Below are 22,351 nucleotides of genomic sequence, written 5' to 3'. Positions count from 1 at the left end.
AGTGCTAAGACATTTAGTACTTGTTGTTACGAATTAGTTATGTAACAAAACCACATTTCTTAAATATCCTATTTTCCAGTGATAACTGAGAATTTGAGTAACCTTAATTTGTAACTGTAACGGCTAAAGTCAAGCGCCGATACGCCAGTCGTGAACAATAGAGCAGAGAAGGCGGTGAGAAGGGGTTAGCCAATAGAACGGTGACCGGAGCTCCCTCCAGGACGACAACGCGACAGCAGCTGCCCCTATGTGAAGAGGGCCTAATCGCCTCGACTGACTGGCGGTGGTGGGCCGGTTCAGTAGCAGCTTCGAGATTAGCGACTTCGACAGCAGCGTCAACGGTAGTCACTTCGCTTGCGTTCCCTATGCAGCACAGACTTGGGATTATCTATATTGAAGAAAATTGTTTATTTTATGAGTCGACCTTTGCTTGCTACACGTCTGTCTAATTGCCAAACTTAACTATTGTAATTTTCTCTTTGTAGTGAAACTCATTAATACCACTGGTTCGATCGTCTAGTAGCGATCCAAGTATGGTAGCTTCCCAGACACTACAGTACTTATGGCATGGGTGCACATGCTTTTGTGTCGTCCTCAACACTGTAGTGTGTTGTACCATGGGAAGCAAGGAAGAGGATCTTGTATGGTGGCTGTTACCCTCTGTCTACAACACAGACTGCACACATGTATTAAAAGCGTTCTATATTAATCAGAACATAAAACGATTTATCTTCAAGCAGGTCCATAGGTTGTGGTAGAAGCTCTTCCGTAGTGGTCCACGTCAGCCTCATTGCTGGTGAAGTACAAGGCTCACTACACTCTCGTAGCCAGTGATGCCAACTAGAATAGTGACTGAACTAGTAACTGCTACTGACTCTGTCTTCGAATGACTGGGTGACTGCCTGAAACTGTGACAGACTGGGCCCCCCGGTCCGTGGCAGCTATCTAAATACTGGCAGTCGAGACGGCGTTGGTGACATGGTGTCTGCAAGCCTTTGACCTCTCTCCTAAAAGGCACGCTTGATTCACCACCTATTATCGATCTTGTTGCAACCTCTTTGGCGACCGGTGTCCTGGAGACAGCTTACGACGACAGCACACACACAGCTAGAGCTTTCTGCAAAATAAAAATTTATTTCGAATATATATATATATATATATATATATATATATATATATATATTTTTTTTTTTTTTTTAATGGACTAATCCACCAGCGAGCTCCACTTCCCAGTTAATCCGTCGTCTATCAGCGTTCCGTATAGTGTAATTCTGGTGTGTGAAGCCATTTTGATTTTTAATATATGTAGAGTGTGAGGCGGAATTATGAGTCTCGTGGGAAATGGGTGATCTGGCTCAGTCACGCAGCTTGTGGCTATTAATTGCACGCGTTGATGACGTAGTCTGACGTGAGGATCAATGAACTATACTTGACGGGATGTATCTGGAACATCTTAGGTAAATAGAAAGTTATTAGACAGGAATGCAATTAAATACTTAGATTTAATTCAGTGTCGGTGGTGAACGTCGAGCTTGAGTTTGTACAATAATATTTACAAGTGCAGTTATAGACTGAGCTGCGAATACCTCTTTACATTTCTGATAGATTCACGTATATAGATCAACTGTCAATGCATAAACTGTATGTGGCGCCTGGCTACGTCGTAGCTACTGACTTAGCTGAAGGCTATGCTAACTAGCGTCTCTGCAAATGAGATCTCTGAAGCTATAACAAGTGAACCATTCCTATTAACGTCGGCTGTAGAAGTGGGCAGTTGCGCTAGCATGTCTCGTAAGGCCGCGCGGGATTAGCCGAGCGGTTTAGGGCGCTGCAGTCACGGACTGAGCGGCTGGTCCCGGCGGAGGTTAGAGTCCTCCCTCGTACATGGGTGTATGTGTTTGTCCTTAAGATAACTTAGATTATGTAGTGTCTAAGCTTAGGGTTCAATTGGTTCAAATGGCTCTGAGCACTATGGGACTGAACATCTGTGGTCATCAGTCCCCTAGAACTTAGAACTACTTAAACCTAACTAACCTAAGGACATCACACACATCCATGCCCGAGGCAGGATTCGAACCTGCTACCGTAGCGGACACCCGGTTCCAAACTGAAGCCCCTAGAACCGCACGGCCACACCGGCCGGCAAAGCTTAGGGACTAATGACCTTAGCAGTTAAGTCCCATAAGATTTCACACAGTTTTGAACACCTTTTTTTTTGTGTCCTAAGACAAGCCGAGTGGCGGCGCTCGGTCTGCTAGCATCTACAGTGGCGACTCGCGGGTCCGATGTGTACTGACGGACGGCGACCGATTTGAAGCCTACAACTTAGCAAGTGTGATGCCTTGCCGTGACACGACAATATATTTCTTCATTTTATGATATTTCGGCTGTTGCCATCATCAGCTCAAAACTCAATAGTCGTAGACAAAAGATAAGCGTCAGGTGCAAAAGATAGAAACCCTTGTTAGTGACAGAAGCGAAATTTACATAATAATTCGGCAAACAGAGTGAATTTGAAAGCACATAATAACTGATGTTTGACAATAAATAAATAAACCTGATAAACAACATTGATGGAAACAAGGAGGAAGCAGTTGTGAAGTGGTATTTCTGTTAGATTATTTACGACGTCACCTTGCTAGTGTACCCTGCTACCTCGTAATTCGGCAATAAAAAACGGAATCGGCAGAGAGCACCGCGAGACGGCGGCGGACGGCAGTTGACGCGCGCACCCGGTGTCAGCCCTATTAAAGCGTCAACCGGAGAGCTGCGACGCGTCGCTGCGCGGGAGCCAGTGACGGCCGTGGAAGCGGTTATTTACGAGCGCGGGGGCAGACGCGCTCATCGATCCGGCAATAAGACGCGAAAATTGCGGCCGTTTGTTTCTCCGGGCGGCGCCGCGTCGGATCTCTGGCAGGCCGGCGCACTGACTGCTATCCCGCTGGTGTGGGGTGTGGGGGGAGGGGGAGGGGGGTAGGAGAAGGAAGGACTAGTGGAGTGCGCCGTAATAAACTGCTGCGAGCTGGACGCAGGCTGCCGAGGCTTCCGAAAATTGGGAATAGCTCACAGCAAATTGTCTTTTTCAGCACATTAAGTAAGTCCTTGTACACACACTAATGTACAAAGTCGAGCAGTTTTGGTACCTAGACGGTACAACAACCCAACGACCCCCTTAAAGTCAATTAAGACAGAGTATCACAATATGAAGTAGGGAAGACTTATCATGGCAAATACGTACGACATCTTAGCCGATAAGCTAACACCAAGAAGTTTTGATGATAACGACATTATACATGAAACTTCCTGGCAGATTAAAACTGTGTGCTGGACCGAGACTCGAACTTGCCCGCCAAAGGTAAAGGTCCTGAGATCGAGTATCGGTCCGGCACACAGTTTTAATCTGCCAGGAAGTTTCATATCAGCGCACACTCTACTGCAGAGTGAATATCTCGTTCCGGAAACATCGTCCAGGCTGTAGCTAAGCCATGTCTCCGCAATATCCTTTCTTTCAGGAGTGTTAGTTCTGCAAGGTTCGCAGGAGAGCTTCTGTAAAGATTGGAGGGTAGGAGACGAGGTACTGGCAGAAGTAAAGCTGTGAGGAGGGGGCGGGAGTCGTGCTTGGGTAGCTCAGTTGGTAGAGCACTTGCCCGCGAAAGGCAAAGATGCCGAGTTCTAGTCTCGGTCCGGCTCAGCGCCCACTCCGCTGCAGACTGAAAATCTCATTCTGGGAACATTATACATCACTGAGAGTTTTGTTATGAAAAGAGGAGGAAGAAATCTGAGATTTCATTAATGGACAAGTATCCAAGTGAAATTTGCAATTAATATCTTGAAAGCTAAGTCCAAGGTGATGTTAGAGCCGGCCGCAGTGGCCGAGTGGCTCTAGGCGCTACAGTCTGGAAACGCGCGACCGCTACGGTCGCAGGTCCGGATCCTGCCTCGGGCATGGATGTATGTGATGTCCTTAGGTTAGTTAGGATTAAGTAGTTCTAAGTTCTAGGGGACTGATGACCTCAGAAGTTACGTCCCATAGTTTTCAGAGTCATTTGAACCATTTTTATGTTAGTCAGATATAAGTTTTATGTGGAAGAGAGTTGAGAGTCGTAAGCGCAACGAAGAAATTCAATTCGCCTAGAATACTCTTTCACAGAAGAAGTCGCTTGCTGGCTCTCGTCCTGTAAAGACGTGCGAGAACAATTCTTGTCTTAGTTATTGAGAGTACGGAACGCGACGAGATTGTTTTGCGTTCAGAAGTGTTTCTGGCATGACGTGATTCACGTACTTCGGAAACTGATTTTCTTAGCAGAGACAGGAACTGATAGACGCGTTTAACCGTGCATAACGGGTTAATTGAATTGTATTGACGAAACTAGAGAATATTGGAAATGACTTTCGAATATTTGGAACTAAAAGAAGAGTGGATAATATATCAAAGGACTACACTCAATTAGTCTCGAGTAGGACACAATTACACGACTTCACGAAGATAATACAATTACGCTGAAGAGTCGAGTTGTCGTAATTGTCATGAAACTTAATTTTAATAGAACTGACTTTACCAACGAACTGAGTGTGCGTGTGGTGCGAGAGTTATAAAGTATTTAGTTGCCAAGAAACAATAAACTGTTCGTTCCAAGTGAAATTCCAAGCGTGGACTACATTATTATGTGATTTAATCAATGATAACTAACCAACGACTGTTCAGCAGGGACTATTTAATCTGAATATCAAAATACCTACTTCATTAATTGAAAAGATGACTTTTGAACATTTTTTTAACTTTACGGCGTAGGTTCACTCAGACGTCATCGAAGAGTATCTGTGGATCTTGCTTCATACAGATTCAACAACTCCAGAGAAACGAGCCAACAACGTACGAAAAGACTGATAATTACAATGTTTCCTCGCAATTAGTGGTGTGTACGATGCGGATAAGATTTAACAACTACTGCACATCCGGGCAATGAATTATTCAATCTTAAATCAGAAGAAGCATCCATCGTACGAGTTCGCATTTCTGTCTCCCGTTCACCAACGGGGACCTACGTCATCGCGCATCGTGTCTCAACTCCACTTGCGAGAGCTGTGGCAGTAGCAGCTCTACGGCGTCGACTACATCAGCACGCGGTTGGAGCGCGGGGACGCCACAACGGTCTTATAGACAATCGAGCGATTTCGTGCGTAGACAACTGAGGGACATTTTTTGTCTCTAGACACCATTTTGCAACAAAACCGCAGAACTTTCCAGTCCCGATTGAAATGGAAAACATGGGACAGTTCGCAGGCAAAGTTGCTCAACAATCCGAAGTCTGTAAGTGTTGGTAGACGTGGCCACCAGCTATTTTCATTGTGTTGTGGAAAGTACTTCGTCAGTTTTTTTTCAATAGTATTGACCAACTAGGATCACGTTAACAACTTCAGTTCCTCTTCTTCCTTTGTTGTTGTTTCCTGTTTTTCCAGTATTCCCTCATTTTCTCCCCATGAAGTCTGTTCCTTTCTTCTGCCCATGTTGTTCCCCATTTTTTATTTCTTTTGCTTTTAAAGCCTTCCAAATTTAGTATTTTGTTTTTAAAACGTTTCTTTATGCTATATCTGATTCTTTGATGTTGTTTCTTTCAAGATCTTTTCTTACTTCTGTAATCCATGCTATTGTCGATTTCTTCTTCCAGAAATATAGGAGTATTTGTTTTGTTAGTCTATTTCTATCCATTCGGTAAAGATGTCCAAAAAAGGTTAATCTTCGTTTGGCCATTACTTCAAATATTATCTCTATATTTTTGTAGATCTCCTCATTACTTCTTATTTTCTAACCATCTACAGTTTTCATTGCACTCATTATTTTTCTAATAATCCTTCTTTCCAGTACCTCTAGTTTTTTCATCTTATAGTTCATCGTTAGGCATCCAGATCCATATAAACCTTCTGGTCGTACCACTGTGGTGTAGTGTTTTAGTTTTGTTTTTCTAGATATACATTTCTTGTTGTAAATATGTTTTACAATTTTTGTTTTTCTTGTTATTAGACGTCACGTGTAAAGATGTGCACAACGGATAAATTGTTGCAGCTGACTGAAAACTTTCACGTGGAATCGTATTTGTGGCAAGTTAGTAATTCAGAATCTAAGAATCGTGACAAAAGAAGTTTGTGGTGGAAGAGCTGCTCAAAAAATGCTGCTCTTACAACCGAAAAGAGTCCCTGTACAAAACACTTCACGTTCCCACCAGCGTCTCTTCTTCCAATTTCTTTTGCTGCCCATTGCCATCACTGCACAAACCGAGAGCCCGACAAGGTCAGCTGTATTTAGCAAACGTCTAGGAAGAAGGCATTCTAACTATGTACACGAGACCGCATGTAGACTGTCTATATACAGGGAGCTTCCGTAAGAGCACGCAAAATTCAACAGAACATAAAGGATGCTCCACTAAAGAATTTTAATTACGAAATCTGGGGTCGGAGAAGCCACTTGAAGGATACAGTAGGAATAAAATCACATTGAGCCGCGGCGGACTGGCGCCAGCACTGGGTACACTCGTTATATCGTTGCGATCGATTTTTGATGTTATGTGATCTTTGGATATCGTGTGGCTTTCTTCCGGATTAGCGGGCTTCAAGAGTCGGACGTCAGCTTTCGAAAAGAAAACACTGAGAGACTTGGGACGTCTCTGGAGAAAGGAGTGTCGACTGCGACCGGGTGTGCCCTATTAGTGTGATATGCCGGGAGTTGTATTGGTCGGCAAGTCAGTGTTTTGGGGCAGATCGGAGATCCAAGTTTCGTGATTTCTATCAAGGGAAAGGTCCTGAAGTAATGTGGTTAAGCTGAATAAGCCGCTGAGTTGTGCTGTGTGCAAACATCAAGTAAGTTGGCCGTTGGAGTATGTGGCTGAGCGACGTGTTAAGAGGCGTTTCAATCGCTAAATGATTGTGGAACTTACACAGCCGTCAATCTAAAAGTATGTGGATGGGCTCCGTGTGAGCTGGTTAAATGTTGGCTTCGCAGTGAAGTCTTAGTTACAACTATACTGTTTGTTCTCTAATTGATTATTAGGGGTATTAGGTGATTGGAAACTGTACCTAAGTGATATTACTATTATCGGTGAATTGTCCTTAAATGGTTTCAATTTAAAGGTCAGCGATTGCTGTGGAAGGAACATTTTTAGACTGATGCACGTATGTCTGGTGCAAGGATTCTGTCCTGTATTTTTGTGTGTGTTTCAGAGGGTTGCCATTGTCCTGTGTTTGTCAAAAGCTGCTGTAAGTGCTAACTCCATAGCGGTGAGTGAGGTGTAACCCGCAGCCTAGGTCCTGCTGTGTTTACGTAACCCTGCCACGGCTGTATTGCATTGGGCGAAGACCCCATACCAAAAGTTTAGTATATCTTTCCTTTCCGCCAAGGCGGATAAAACGCGTTTTGTAATTTGATTATGATTTTATGTTGTTTAAACAAATGTTTTTTTTTATATAAAGCCAGACCTGCAAGTAAGTTAATGTTAGCAAATAGAGCAGGTGTAAGGTAATTAAATTCTCTTTATCGATTGTCACGTGATTTTGGGCTAATTGCAGTGATCCGTTTCTGTAGTAATAGACTATCCACAGTGCTTTCTGAGTCGATGTCACATTTCTATTTAAGTTACAGTGTGTAGTCACGTAAAGTGTAATCTGGGTTTGTTTCACGGCTGTCTTTCTTGCTTCTGTTACATATCCATGTTCTCGTGAATTGTGGTTAACCACGCGAGTTTTAACTGTTATTTGGGCCGTGTTGCGCAGTGTAGTAATCAAATGCAATTGAGTGGCTGGCTCTCTCTGATAGGATCTGCACTGTCAGTTGTAAGCTTTTCTTAAGTGTGGCGAAGCCACAGCAATACTGTGTTTGGTAGTTCTTTCTTAACTGATTTCATATGCGTTTTATAGTTATTCTTGTTGGGTTCTCATTACTGTCTTGTTTCAGAAAGAACTTATACTAAGTAACTGCTGCATTGTACTGAACATTGTGGCAGATTACCTGAAGGAACCTTATGTTAATACACTAAGCTTGTGTAAATGAAAGTATGACTATCAGCCATGATTCTCCATCCCGTTTCCCGTCCTGATAAGAGCGGTGGTATGGACTGTGCAAGGTCGTATTAAAAGGGCGACGTACCACAATTGTTATTTACATTAGTTACAGTTAGCTCCATATACCATCACTGCTCAAACTGACGGCCATCAACGTCAATGCAAACATGAGATCGGCGAACAACATTCTGACGCTCCCTTACAAATATCCCTGGTGAGATCCTCATGTTGGCAGGTCCCTCGTTTCTTCGTTCCAATGAACCAGTCCCCCAAATTTGTCGATCGAGGGAAAGAAACACTCGTCGTAACAGATGATGCCGGTTAGGAAATCGTTCCCTGTACAACTTTTCAGCAGCGAGAGCACTGCATCGTACTTCCCTATGCACAACGAGTACCTGAGTTCTGCGGAACTGTATCGATTCTCTTCGACCGTACTGTACTGTACGTCTCCGAATAGCACTGACAAGGGAACCTCCCCATCGCACCCCCCTCAGATGTAGTTATAAGTTGGCACAGTGGACAGGCCTTAAAAAACTGAACACAGATCAATCGAGAAAACAGGAAGAAGTTGTGTGGAAGTATGAAAAAAATAAGCAAAATACACAAACTGAGTGGTCTATGCATATGATATTCAACATCTTGGAGAATATAAGCTCATGAGCGCCGTGGTCCCGTGGTTAGCGTGAGCAACTGCAGTGCAAGAGGTCCTTGGATAAGGCTTCCCTCGAGTGAAAATTTTAATTTTTTATTTTCAGACAATTATTATCTGTCCGTTCGTTCATTGACGTCTCTGTTCACTGTAATAAGTTTGGTGCCTGTGTTTTGCGACCGCACCGCTAAACCGTGCGATTAGTAGACGAAAGGACGTGCCTATCCAATGGGAAACGAAAAAGTTTGATCGCAAGGTCATAGGTCAATCAATTCCTCCACCGGAAAACACGTCTGATATATTCTATACGACACTGGTGACGGCATATGTTGTCGACCCGCCTAACTTGTACACTTGGCGAATGGGTAAAAAGATTCTTCTACCTTGCACGATTTAGGTTTTCTTGTGGATGTGATAATCACTCCCAAAAAAGCGATCGCATCAGACGGACGGACGGACAGATAATAATTGTCTGAAAATAAAAAATTAAAATTTCCTCTCCAGGGAAGACTTGAACCAAGGACTTCTCGTACTGCAGCTGCTCACGCTAACCACGGGACCACGGCGCTCGTGAGCTCAAGCTGTCCTTGATGTGGCATATGATTTCCATAGACGACTCAGTTTGTATATTTTGATTTTTTTTTTCATACTTCCACACAACTTCTTCCTGTTTTCTCGATTGATCTGTGTTCAGTTTTTCAAGGCCTATCCACTGTGCCAACTTATAACTAAATCTGAGGGGGGTGCGATGGGGAGGTTCCCTTGTGAGTAATGAATGGGTCCGTCGTTGATTGATAGCGCGTTCTGCCGTGGGACAGTGTAAATAAGCTACAACAGAGCCACCTTACTGAAGAGTAAATTGAACAAAACCTACATCATGACTTCCTAGTAATCAGGCTCATCCTACTTGTTTCCTTGCAAGAAATAAAGAATGTACATGTAAATAAACAGCACAGTACGCGTAAACATGTAGGCATGTTAGTTGTAAATAAGCTGAAAAACAGTAGTGCTAGACAAATCAGTAGACAAATTATACCTCCATATCTCCTTAACCTGGCTTCTCAGGCCCCAGGTACCGTACCTCAAATTGTTCAGTGGAGCATTCTCTATGTCCTATTACATTTTTGCATACTCTTTCGTAAACACCCTGTAAATTGCCTAGCTACATGTCTATAGACAGTCCGTCTACAGTGTCGTTACACAATCGCTTGATTCTGAATGCAGGTGTGTACTTACCTTACGGAGAGTATGCAGGAGAGATTCGAATATTTTGAAATTTTACAAAACACGCCCTAGAATATTATTTATTCTCTCTTGCACAAAATGGTGCATCAGTTATCTGAGTGCGACATTTAGAAGTATTTTATTTTTATTTTTCTGGTCTTACATGCGTATCTCTGAAACCTATTTCGGACTTGCATCTGTTTATATGTCAATACATCGGAAACTACACTATATAGAAGGCTGTGATATTCATCTATGGACGACAGAAAATACGTGGCTCTAGATGGTAGTCACACTGCTGTATTGTCTATCGCTTGGCAATTGTTTGTTTGTTTTGAGTGAAACGATGATTTTAAGCGAAATCTGGTGCAGTTTGACGTAATATAAACATGCCTAGAAGTTCAAATCTCGCCAAGGAATGTAAATTTGGAGCTAAACAACACACTATAATTGTAAAACCAGGTGTTTTCCAAGCGTTGGAACCCACAAGCAGCGTAAAATCAATAACTTCAATGTGCCACCAGAGAACAAGGGAGCTGCGACATCTCCCAGCGCAAGTAAAACTAAAATAGATATACAGTATGAGGAACCAAAATTACTCCAGAATAATTTAGAAAATAGCACTTCTGGTTAGCGTTATGTTTTGTGTGATATTAACATTTTAATTCAGGTGTTTTGTGATTCATCCTGTTGTACTATTTTAGCGAAAATGTAATTATTGGAGATTGTTCTGCAAGAATTTGACTTGCCACAATAGCAGTTATTTGCACTGACTGTGACAACAGAATGTCGTTTGTAACATCAAATGAATGAAAGAATAATCCGTATGAGGTAAACGTAAGACTTTCCTATGCCATGAGCGCTTTCAGAAAAGGTCTAGGTGCAGCTCAGTCTTTCTCTAAGCTAATGAATCTACCACCACCACGTACGAAAGTTCAGAGGTGCACTGAAGTTATACGAGAAGCAGTTGAATCTGTCGCTTACTTGTCAATGAAAGCTGCAACAAATGAAGCTATCGAAATCAATGAAGGCAGCACTAATATACCAGTTGCCTTTGATGTGACATGGCCAAAGCGTGGCCACACATCGAAAACCTCGATTGTCACAATCATAAGTGTAGACACATGCAAAGTAATTGATTCTGAGACACAAACGATTTCTATACCTCCTGTGAAAAATTGGAAAAAATGAACATGAAAACAGTCAGAAAAATTATGAAGGAAACAGTGGCGGAATGGAAGTTGATGCTGCACTGAAAATGTTTAGCCGAGGACTGCAAGATGGGGGTACACACAGTACCTTGGGGATGGAGATTCTAGAGCGTATAAATGTGTTGTTAAGCAAATACATATGAAAATATTGTTGAGAATGCAATGGGCATGTGCAAAAGAGGATAGGCACACACCTCAGAAAATTAAAACAAACTCTTCGCACCACCGCACTGTCTGATAGCAAGCCACTTAGAGGACAGCTGACTGTTAAAACAACAAATCTGCTTCAGCAGTGTTAAGGAATGCCTATCAGAAATAACGGAAATGCTTCAGAAAGTATGAGGGAAGTAGTCTGGGCCCCATACTTCCACAAACTTTCAACTGACAGAAAACCGACACATTCAGACTGCCCACCAAAACTTGAATCATGATGTAAATTCCAGAAGGCTGAAGTTTCAGGAGTGTCTTTTGAACACAATAACGCTATTACTGAAGTTGTTATGGAAGCAATCAAACCAATTTATAGGGACCGAGCTCACGCAGACTTCCTCTGAAAGTGTCTACGTGGGCGAACATAGAATCCTAACGAGTCATCAACAACATTATCTGGACACGAGTTCCCAAAATGTGTTTGTAGGACTCAATACACTAAAATGGGGAGTTAGTGATGCTGTAATAACATTTAATGATGGAAACATGGAAATAATAAGAGTTATCCAACATCTTAACATCACTCCAGGCTACCACCCTGTATACGGATTGGAGTTACTCGACAAGCTGAGTGCCGACAGCGCACAGCGTGTAGCTGAGTTCACCACGAAAGAGGCAAGGTCAGTCACAAAAAAGAAACTTTTTGAGAAGGAAGCGGGAAAAGAAGATGATGACTATGCCACTGGGTGGTTTTGAGACTTAATGTAAAATTAAAAGTCAATTTTTATCATTTTAAACTTTAAATATGATATTCTCAAAATGACATTTCTTATGCTTTACGTTCCTTTACATCAAAAACTACTTGTGGTAGCTGTATGAAATTTTGGTAACTATTTCATTATAACATACAGCACTTACTGAAGCACAAGCATAGCAATAATTTGAATAGACGGAAAACTAACGCAAATATTTAAAAGGAATGTGTGAAGGCGAGCCTCTAAGGGCTGCTCTTACCTAGACACCAACGGGTCGCAAGATTGAAATTGAAATAACGAAGCCCTCACTCACAAATTTTTAGTCTTATTTACCAGGTTTCAACACTTCTAAGACTACCTCCATCAGAATTTAGACATTTAAAGTGAACTATAACATAATTATAAATTTATAGGAAGAAAATTTTTTAATATAAAAGAAGTGTAAGTACTGACTAATAATACTTTCATCTTAAATGTTTGACTAAAGCCCTTCTGGCCTGTTATTTATTTTACACGTCACATGTAACCACTGTCCCTGTCTTGTATAATTATTCAATAATTACACTTTTTTAAATAAAAAAGGTTTTTTCTTCCTATAATTTTGTGATTATGTTATAGACCCTTTAAATGTCTAAATTCTGATGAAGGCATTCTTAGAAGTGTTGAATCCTGGTAAATACGACTAAAAATTGTGACCGAGGTCTCATTTGCTTCAATTCTAATTAATTCCGCAGTCTGTTGGCAGTGTGTGATATTCTAGAATAACTGACAGTAATGTTCGGTGATACTCTATTAATGACTCAAGTTCTCTGTAAATAGCATCTGCTGTGTCCGAAAGTAGCTTTCAGAGACAGCTCTCTGACCTCACTGCGGACACTGAAATTAAACGTCGAACTGCTGGTGTAGAACTGTCTGTCTCTGGTATGGAAATGTGTGTGTGTGCACAGTGTGTTATATTTTGAACCTATCGGCCGAAGAAAATCCAAAGTAGTTCGTGCTTGACAGCATTCGCTTTTGGCTGTCCACACTACCAGTGGACGTGCACAACAGGCTGGAGAAAGTGGCACGGAAGCAGGATCGAGTGTGGGTTTGTAAGAGCCATCTGGAAACGCATGCACAGACCTAAGAGATGTCATAGAGTGGTTACGCCTGCGTGGGCGCGCTCTCTCGCGGTATTTGTTGTCTACCTGTCACTTGGTAACATCACTTCCTTTGCTAGAGATGGGGGCAGCTGGGCTTCGTGAATGTCCCTCTTCCATGGTTGCGACCCTGCGTATTTGATGGTTACATTGCCGCATTTTCTTGGGGCACAACGTGAAACCCAAACAAGACCACAGTGAAGGGGCAGCTGGTCAGGCGTTCGCGATTTCGAGGCGCATAGCCTGTTCTGAGGTGGCAGTCACGATGTCCACTTCCATCTGCTTTTCGCAGGCTGGATGCGGCAGGGCCTAATCCTGTAGGTCCTGCAGGGCTAGTAGCCACCTGCGGTGAAAGTCCCTTAAACATCTGGCAGCATACAGGACTTCTTTGTCCGAACAGGCCTCCGAAGAGCCAACGGTAGCGGCCGACTGCCGTGTCATCCTCAAGCTACAGGTTTCATTGGATGCGGATATGAAGGGGCATGTGTTCAGTGTCCCGGAATAACAGCCAGCGTCGGCACGTCGGCCTTAAATCTCACAGTAAAGATGACTGTAAGATATCAGGTAGTAGAATACCGAGTAGGACGACACCACGACAGGAGCGGCACCTGTACGAAGAGAATATAAGCACCGCTCCAGCTAGCCTCGGCCGCACTGGAAAACGGGCCGTGATATAAACTCTATAGCAGTGTCTTACGAACGTATGTGATTTGCTTGTATGGAAACTGTATATAGTATATAAGGATACTGAATCTCGCCATTTGCTTGTGACTCAACTTTGTAGAAACACCAAGTTAAGTATTGTCAATCCAGTTTGATGTAATAAACTCCATTTATAAGATTTGCTTGAATGTTGTCTAGCTATCCGAGAAAAATACTTCCTAGTCACACTAAATAGGACGAGTGGGCAGGATCCCACAGTCAGCACACTGCTCCCCGGCCGTTGTCAGTTTTCGTGTCTGGAGCCGCTGCTTGTAAACAGAAACATATGCTATGGAATGCGCTTTGTAAGTCAACTCGAAGTGGCCAAACACCGTTTACAGTGGGAACCTCATGCACGTTTGACCACTTTACCGCATAGTATCTGAGGCCTTTTCCGAAAGGTGATGTAACAGCATTGGTTTGTTCAGATGTTTCTTCAAAGAGCGTTTCGAGTATTCTGATCACCCGATCATAACCAACATGAGAAACTGCGACGTGCAGCATAAATCCACCGGAACGATTAAACTTCGTCATGCCGCCACAGGACTTAACTATTTTCTTGCACTCTTTTGTGTTGTGTTTGTTCTTTCGGACATACTGCAAAGAGCAGGTGACCGAAAGAACAGAGACCATTTTTAATCCTGCAGCCACTATGAATCAAGACGCAGAGGAATTAAAGTCATTAGCTGCCAGTTGGTATCGATTTATGTCAGTGGGCCAAGATGAAAATAGATGAAAATCTGTGCCAGATCGGGATTGAACCTGGGTCTTCTGCTGAGCACTACGCCAACCGGATACTGTGGTCACCTGCATGGACGCCCCATCATGCCTCCAGTCAGACTAAAGTTCTCAACTTATACCACACATTACTGATGGGGTGCCCCTGCTCATTAGCCTCATATAGAATGGAATCCCGCTGATTCCCGTAAGAATTCAAGCTTGGTGTATCTGCACTAAAGCGATCACTGGCTATCATTGCCTTAATTAATTATATACGTGGTGTCTGTTCTTTTGGACATGTCCGAAAGAACAGACACTACAAATACAGGGTTATTACAAATGATTGAAGCGATTTCACAGCTCTACAATAACTTTATTATTTGAGATATATTCACAAGCTTTGCACACACATACAAAAACTCAAAAAGTTTTTTTAGCCATTCACAAATGTTCGATATGTGCCCCTTTAGTGATTCGGCAGACATCAAGCGGATAATCAAGTTCCTCCCACACTCGGCGCAGCATGTCCCCATCAATGAGTTCGAAGGCATGGTTGATGCGAGCTCGCAGTTCTGGCACGTTTCTTGGTAGAAGAGGTTTAAACACTGAATCTTTCGCATAACCCCACAGAAAGAAATCGCATGGGGTTAAGTCGGGAGAGCGTGGAGGCCATGACAGGAATTGCTGATCATGATCTCCACCACGACCGATTCATCGGTTTTCCAATCTCCTGTTTAAGAAATTCCGAACATCTTGATGGAAGTGCGATGGAGCACCATCCTGTTGAAAGTGAAGTCGGTGCTGTCGGTCTCCAGTTGTGGCATGAGCCAATTTTCCAGCATGTCCCGATACACGTGTCCTGTAACGTTTTTTTCGCAGAAGAAAAAGAGGCCGTAAACTTTAAACCGTGAGATTGCACAAAACACGTTAACTTTTGGTGAATTGCGAATTTGCTGCACGAATGAGTAAGGATTCTCTACCACCCAGATTCGCACATTGTGTCTGTTCACTTCACCATTAAGAAAAAATGTTGCTTCATCACTGAAAACAAGTTTCGCACTGAACGCATCCTCTTCCATGAGCTGTTGCAACCGCGCCGAAAATTCAAAGGGTTTGACTTTGTCATCGGGTGTCAGGGCTTGTAGCAATTGTAAACGGCAAGGCTTCTGCTTTAGCCTTTTCCGTAAGATTTTCCAAACCGTCGGCTGTGGTACGTTTAGCTCCCTGCTTGCTTTATTCGTCGACTTCCGCGGGCTACGCGTGAAACTTGCCCGCACGCGTTCAACCGTTTCTTCGCTCACTGCAGGCCGACCCGTTGATTTCCCCTTACAGAGGCATCCAGAAGCTTTAAACTGCGCATACCATCGCCGAATGGAGTTAGCAGTTGGTGGATCTTTGTTGAACTTCGTCCTGAAGTGTCGTTGCACTGTTACGACTGACTGATGTGAGTGCATTTCAAGCACGACATACGCTTTCTAGGCTCCTGTCACCATTTTGTCTCATTGCGCTCTCGAGCGCTCTGGCGGCTGAAACCTGAAGTGCGGCTTCAGCCTAACACAATTTTATGAGTTTTTCTACGTATCTGTAGTGTCGTGACCATGTGTCAATGAATGGAGCTACAGTGAATTTATGAAATCCCTTCAATCATTTGTAATTGCCTTGTATAATGTAGGCGATGATGGCCAGTGATCCCTTCAGCGCTTGCACACCACGCTCGAACCCTAATGGGAATCGGCGAGATGCAGCGGGTTATGAGGCCAGTGAGAACGGGAATCACATCAGTAGAATGTGATATAAATTGGGAATTATGGTCTGACGGAAGGCGTGCTAGGGTAGTCCGAGCGTTTGTGGGGACCCCTGTGTCCGGATGGCGTAGTGGTCAGCATATCTACGTAGTATGCAGTCCTGGTTCGACACCAGGTCCAGCACAAATCTGCCACTTGCAACGTTGATATAAATCAGTGACCACTGGCAGCTAACGCCTTTAATTTTTTCAGTCTTCTTTTCTTGCACAACTCTGCATTTTTCTGTTTTACGAAAACAACACAGGCTACAGTCGAGAGGTGGATACCTATAATATCCATTAAAGCTGGTTTGACTACTTCTTCTAACCAATTCTCAATTTTGTAAGACCTAGGTCAAGCCCAGTTCTTGTCAAAGGTTAATTTCGATATGTCCTTCATAGTCGACTGGGCTATGATTGCACGTTATCCAAACTTGTCGAAAATCTCACCAAATACAGTCATGCAGCAAGTGGGGCTGCAGCAGGACGCAACACAAGTCTGCACTGAGCCACATCCAACAGCAGACTAGCATTACCTGGGCAGCACGGATAAACAGTACTGACACAAGGTAGTTGCTGTACATAATTACAGTACAGCCAAGTAGCCTTCCATTTACGTTCATTTTCTACCAAAAGTATGGAGGGAGCGGAATTTTGTTATGAACAGTTTTCTAAATACTAGTATACGAGTATCTGCGCTGTGGCGTGTGAGTGGGAGAAATTTGTGATTCCCCTGAACTATGGACTTGCCTTTGGTGGGGAGGCTTGCGTGCCTCAGCAATACAGAGAGCCGTACCGTAGGTGCATCCACAACGGAGGGGTATCTGTTGAGAGACGAGACAAACGTGTGGTTCCTGAAGAGGGGCAGCAGCCTTTTCAGTAGCTGCAGGGGCACCAGTCTGGATGATTGACTGATCTGGCCTTGTAACATTAACCGAGACGGCCTTGCTGTGCTGGTACTGCGAACGGCTAAAGGAAGGGGAAACTAGAGCAGTAATATTTACCAAAAGCATAATAATAATGATGGCGTCCTCTTGAATAAAATATTCCCGAGGTAAAATAGTCCCGCATTCGGGTGTCCATGCGGGGATTACTCAGAAGGACGTCGGTATGAGGAGAAACGAAACTGGCCTTCTACAGATCTTAAGCGGATAGGTAGGTTGCAAAATTTAAAAAGGGAAATGGATACTTTAAAGTTAGATATAGTGAGAATTAGTGAAGTTGAGTGGCAGGAGGAACAAGATTTCTGGTCAGGTGAATACAGGGTTGTAATTATAAAATCAAATAGGGGTGACGCAGGAGAAGGTTTAATAATGAATGAAAAAGTAGGAATGCGGGTAAGCTACTACTAACAGCATAGTGAACACATTACTGTAGCCAAGATAGACACGAATCCCATACCTACCACAGTAGTACAAATTTATAGGACCACCAGCTCAGCAGATGACGAATAGATCGAAAAAATGTATGATGAGAGAAAAGGGATGATTCAGATAGTGAAGGGAGACGAAAATTTAATAATCGTGGGGGAATGGAATTCGATATTAGGGAAAGGAAGAGAAGGAAATGTAGCAGCTGGATATGGGTTGGGGGTAAGGAATGAAAGAGACACCGCCTGGTAGAATTTTGTAAAGAGCATAATCTAATCATAGCTAACACTTGGTTTAAGAATCGAAGAGGCCTGGAGACACTGGAAGGTCTCAAATTGATTATGTGAAGGTAAGACAGTGATTTAGGACCCAGGGCAAATGTGGAATCCGACTACAACCTATTGAGACAGTGTTGTAGCCTATCCCATATGTTATTTAATCCTTATATTGAACAATCAATAAGGGAAACAAAAGAAAAGTATGGAGTAGGAAATAAAATCTGTGGTGTCACCGCCAGACACCACATTTGCTAGGTGGTAGCCTTTAAATCGGGCGCGGTCCGTTAGTATACGTCGGACCCGCGAGTCGCCACTATCAGTGATTGCAGACCGAACGCCGCCACACGGCAGATCTAGAGAGACTTCCTAGCACTCGCCCCAGTTGTACAGCCGACTTTGCTAGCGATGGTTCACTGACAAATTACGCTCTCATTTGCCGAGACGATAGTTAGCATAGCCTTCAGCTACGTCATTTGCTACGACCTAGCAAGGCGCCATTACCAGTTACTATTGATACTGAATCATGTACAGTCAAGAGCTACACTCATCATTAATGGATTAAAGTTAAGTATTCCACCAGCTACGTCCGTTTTTCTAAAGTCTAAATTCCTTGTCCTGTTCCAGACCTCACGCCAGCCTGCGTGAGCTAAAGCGCGTTCCTTTCGGCTTCCTCTCACAGTGGGTTGGCTCTCTTGCCTATCCACAACAAAATCCATTGAGAAGATACAGCAGAGGACCTTGAAGAGCAGTAGAACGAAATTGTCAGTTTCTTTAAGGGACGATATAAGATGAACATCAACAAAAGCGAAGCAAGGATAATGAAATTTTGTCGAATTAAATGAAGAAATGCTGAGGGAATTAGATTAGAAAACGAGATACTTAAAGTAGTAGATGAGCACTGCTACTTAGGGAGCAAAATAACTGATGATGGTCGAAGTAGAGAGAATACAGAATGTAGGCTGGCTATGGGAAAGAAAGCGTTTCTGAAGAAAAGAGATTTGTTAACACTGAGTATAGATTTTTGTGCCAGGAAGTCTTTTCTGAATGTATTTGTGTGGATGTAGCCGTGTATGGAAGTTAAACATGGACGATAAACAGTTTAGACAAGAAGAGAATAGAAGCTTTGGAAATATGCTGCTGCAGAAGAATGCTGAAGAACAGGTGGATAGATCAAGTAGCGAATGTGGAAGTGCTGAACAGAATTGACGAAAATAGGAATTTGTGGCACAACTTGACTAGAAGAAGGGATCGGTTGGTAGGACGTGTTCTGAGGCATTTAGTAGAGGAGGGCAGCGTGGAGGATAAAAATCATGGAGGGAGACCAAAAGATGAATACACTAAGCAGGTTCAGAAGGATGTAGGTAGCAGTAGTTACTTGGAGAAGAAGTTTGCACAGGATAGAGTAGCACGGAGAGCTGCATCAAACCAGTCTCTGGACTGAAAACCACAACAACAACATGCATATCACTACCATAAAAATGAAGCATTTTGCTATTTCTCCTACTTTTGAAGTAAATGTGTTTCTGTGTGGTATATGTTAGCAATTTAGTACCCATAACACAGGAAGAACGAAATATATAGTGTACAGATTTGCTGGGTATCGCAGTTTAGCGACAGATGGCTTCTCAAGCCACACAATTTACTTCCAGCAGCAGATGCAGGATCAGAAATTTAACAATACTTGCGGCTGCTCTCATACATATAGTTATCGGTTTTTGTTAAAATATGTTCCAATATTAGTTTTGCAACCAGTTATTAATTTAATAAATCACCAATTAACATCACATAAAGGTGTGTCTTTGATAGGAACGGTTACCAGAATACTGTTGAAGGTCACGCATTGTACATGTCCAATGAAAAGACTAAATTTCCAATTAACAGAGTCAGCTTCAAATCATAATACTTTGACTTCCTCGTTAAAGGCAAAATGGTGCTGAAGATAACTGTGCCACAGTGTGATCTGTTCTTTTAACATTTTTATTAGGTTAGCAGTCAATATTAGTTGCAGTACAAAGAGACATGGATGCATTGATACGATTAACGGCAAATTAGGATAACCTCTGTTCACTGATATAATATCATTCCCCCTTCCATGCAATAAAATTAAATCAGCTTTATACGAAGTTCACAGCAAAAATTGAATATCCATGTGAATATGCTATACACAGTTTGTAGTTTCTTTGAAACGCTGGTATATCCACAACTTGGTCTCAACCACAGAAATAAAAATTTCTGTACATGGTAACGTAACTGGTACTGTATAATCAGTTCATTTTACTTACACATAAAAATAAGTTACCTACAAGTCAGCCCTCTGTCACGAGATACAGTTTTATTCCAAATTAACGATGTATTTAGAGCTCTGGTGGCTCGTCTTCTAGAGCTAACATCAGTTTCCCATTAATTCCGTCTTCATCATCATGATGTTCTTCTTCTTCTCCTTTCCGAAACATTTTTGCTTATGGAGGTTTCTTACTGAGTCTGTTGCAAGCTTATTTTTCTCGCAATATATCATTTAGCATCTCGACGCACTGCAATCATCTTCGTTTGACATAGTCCTTCATCTGATTTTTCTATTTTCTAATGGCCTAACAATCGGTCTTCGTCCATATTCTGTCCATTCTAGGGCTCTTGTCGGAAGTCTTTCTCGTCTCTTTCTCTTAATGTGGCCAAACCATTTAAACCTGTTACTCTCCACTACTTCTTTCAGTGGCTGTAGGTTGTTTCGTATTGTTTCATTCCCTATCGTCTCCCTTCTTGTCTTACTCAGGATTGCGGGTAGAAAACTCTTGTCGGCTCCTTGCTTTCTGCCCAGATCTTTCTTTGTCCAGCTCCAACATTCCGATCCATACGTCAGAACTGTCAGTAATGTGACTAGTACCCACTACGACGGCTATTTTCTAATTTCTAATTACGTCCGAGACATAATAATAAAATTAACGGATATTATCTTTATCCGTCTGAAATCTCGGCCTTGATGCTACTTTTCTTGGTTAATTTGCTTAGTAGATACTAGAAAATATCGACTTCTCTAATAATTTTTCCACTGCAACTTACATCCCTCGTTTTTTTCGTTTTTCCTGCTGTTTTTCATTACTTCACTGTTCGGTAACCTTATTTCCGTGCCAGAATCTTCAATTACTTTCTGCCAGGCATTTTCTTGTACTTCAAAATAGCCATACTTCCCTACTAGCCATATCATCTGTAGATGCTTTCATAACTTTCATTGTTTCTGGCCGTATTATAAGTACATACGTAACTTCAGGAAGGAATTAATTGTCTTCTGAATAACTTCTTATTTGTTCATTATGTGTATGTACATAATGTAACCTGAAAAGAACATTTGTGCACAACAGTGTATCTCACGCATAGTACACTTTCAATTACGGTGACCGTAATGGGAATATGAAACACCAGAAATAGTAACTTAGGCAAAGTTACTACATTCATATTCTAAAACCTTACGGTTTCTAAATGACAGCTTCACTTACGTGTAATACGTATGCTTACAAACATGCCTTTCCATAGTTTCCTTTTTGCCGGCCGCGGTGGTCTAGCGGTTCTAGGCGCGCAGCCCGGAACCGCGCGACTGCTACGGTTGCCGGTTCGAATCCTGCCTTGGGCATGGATGTGTGTGAAGTCCTTAGGTTAGATAGGTTTCAGTAGTTCTAAGTTCTAGGGGACTGATGACCTCAGAAGTTAAGTCCCATAGTGCTCAGAGCCATTTTGAACCTTTTTCATTAAAAGCAGTGTGCAAAGTTTATAAATAAATTTTGTCTAAGGAAATACATTCGTTCGTATACTTCCTGAAAATTTTAATTTTGTGTCCACAAATAATCCATGAATTTTTCATATGGTTAATTCAGGTCTCTTAGAAACTTGCGTGTTAAATTGTATTTTCAGTTTTTCAATATTCTTGCTTTCTGCAGCTCGTGAATTTGTTTTTCTGATAGCTTGTAAAGATGTTCTTATATAGTATCGATATGTACAATGCAGTTTCACTGAGCTGTCTCTCTGACATGTCTTGGAGGGAATATGGTCACCTCTGACTGCTTTCAGCGAACCACCACGCTGACAGTCAGTCAAGTGTGCATGTTCAGGGACAGCTTTGACAAGCACTCGTTCATGGAGACTTGTTACAGCTGCACGCAGGTCAGCTGTTCGGCAGTATAGGTGAGAAGGTTTTATTGCTGGCTTGAGGCATGCTGCTTCGGGATATTAGGTGTGCTATTGGGTAGCACTGAGGAAAGCACTTGTTCATGGAGACTTGCTACAGCAGCATGCAGGTCAGCTGTTCGGCAGTATAGGTGAGAAGGTT

The sequence above is a fragment of the Schistocerca piceifrons genome, chromosome 1 (assembly GCF_021461385.2).
Source record: "Schistocerca piceifrons isolate TAMUIC-IGC-003096 chromosome 1, iqSchPice1.1, whole genome shotgun sequence".
NCBI classification, from domain to species: Eukaryota; Metazoa; Arthropoda; class Insecta; order Orthoptera; family Acrididae; genus Schistocerca; species Schistocerca piceifrons.
Note: the sequence above shows the minus strand (reverse complement) of the source record.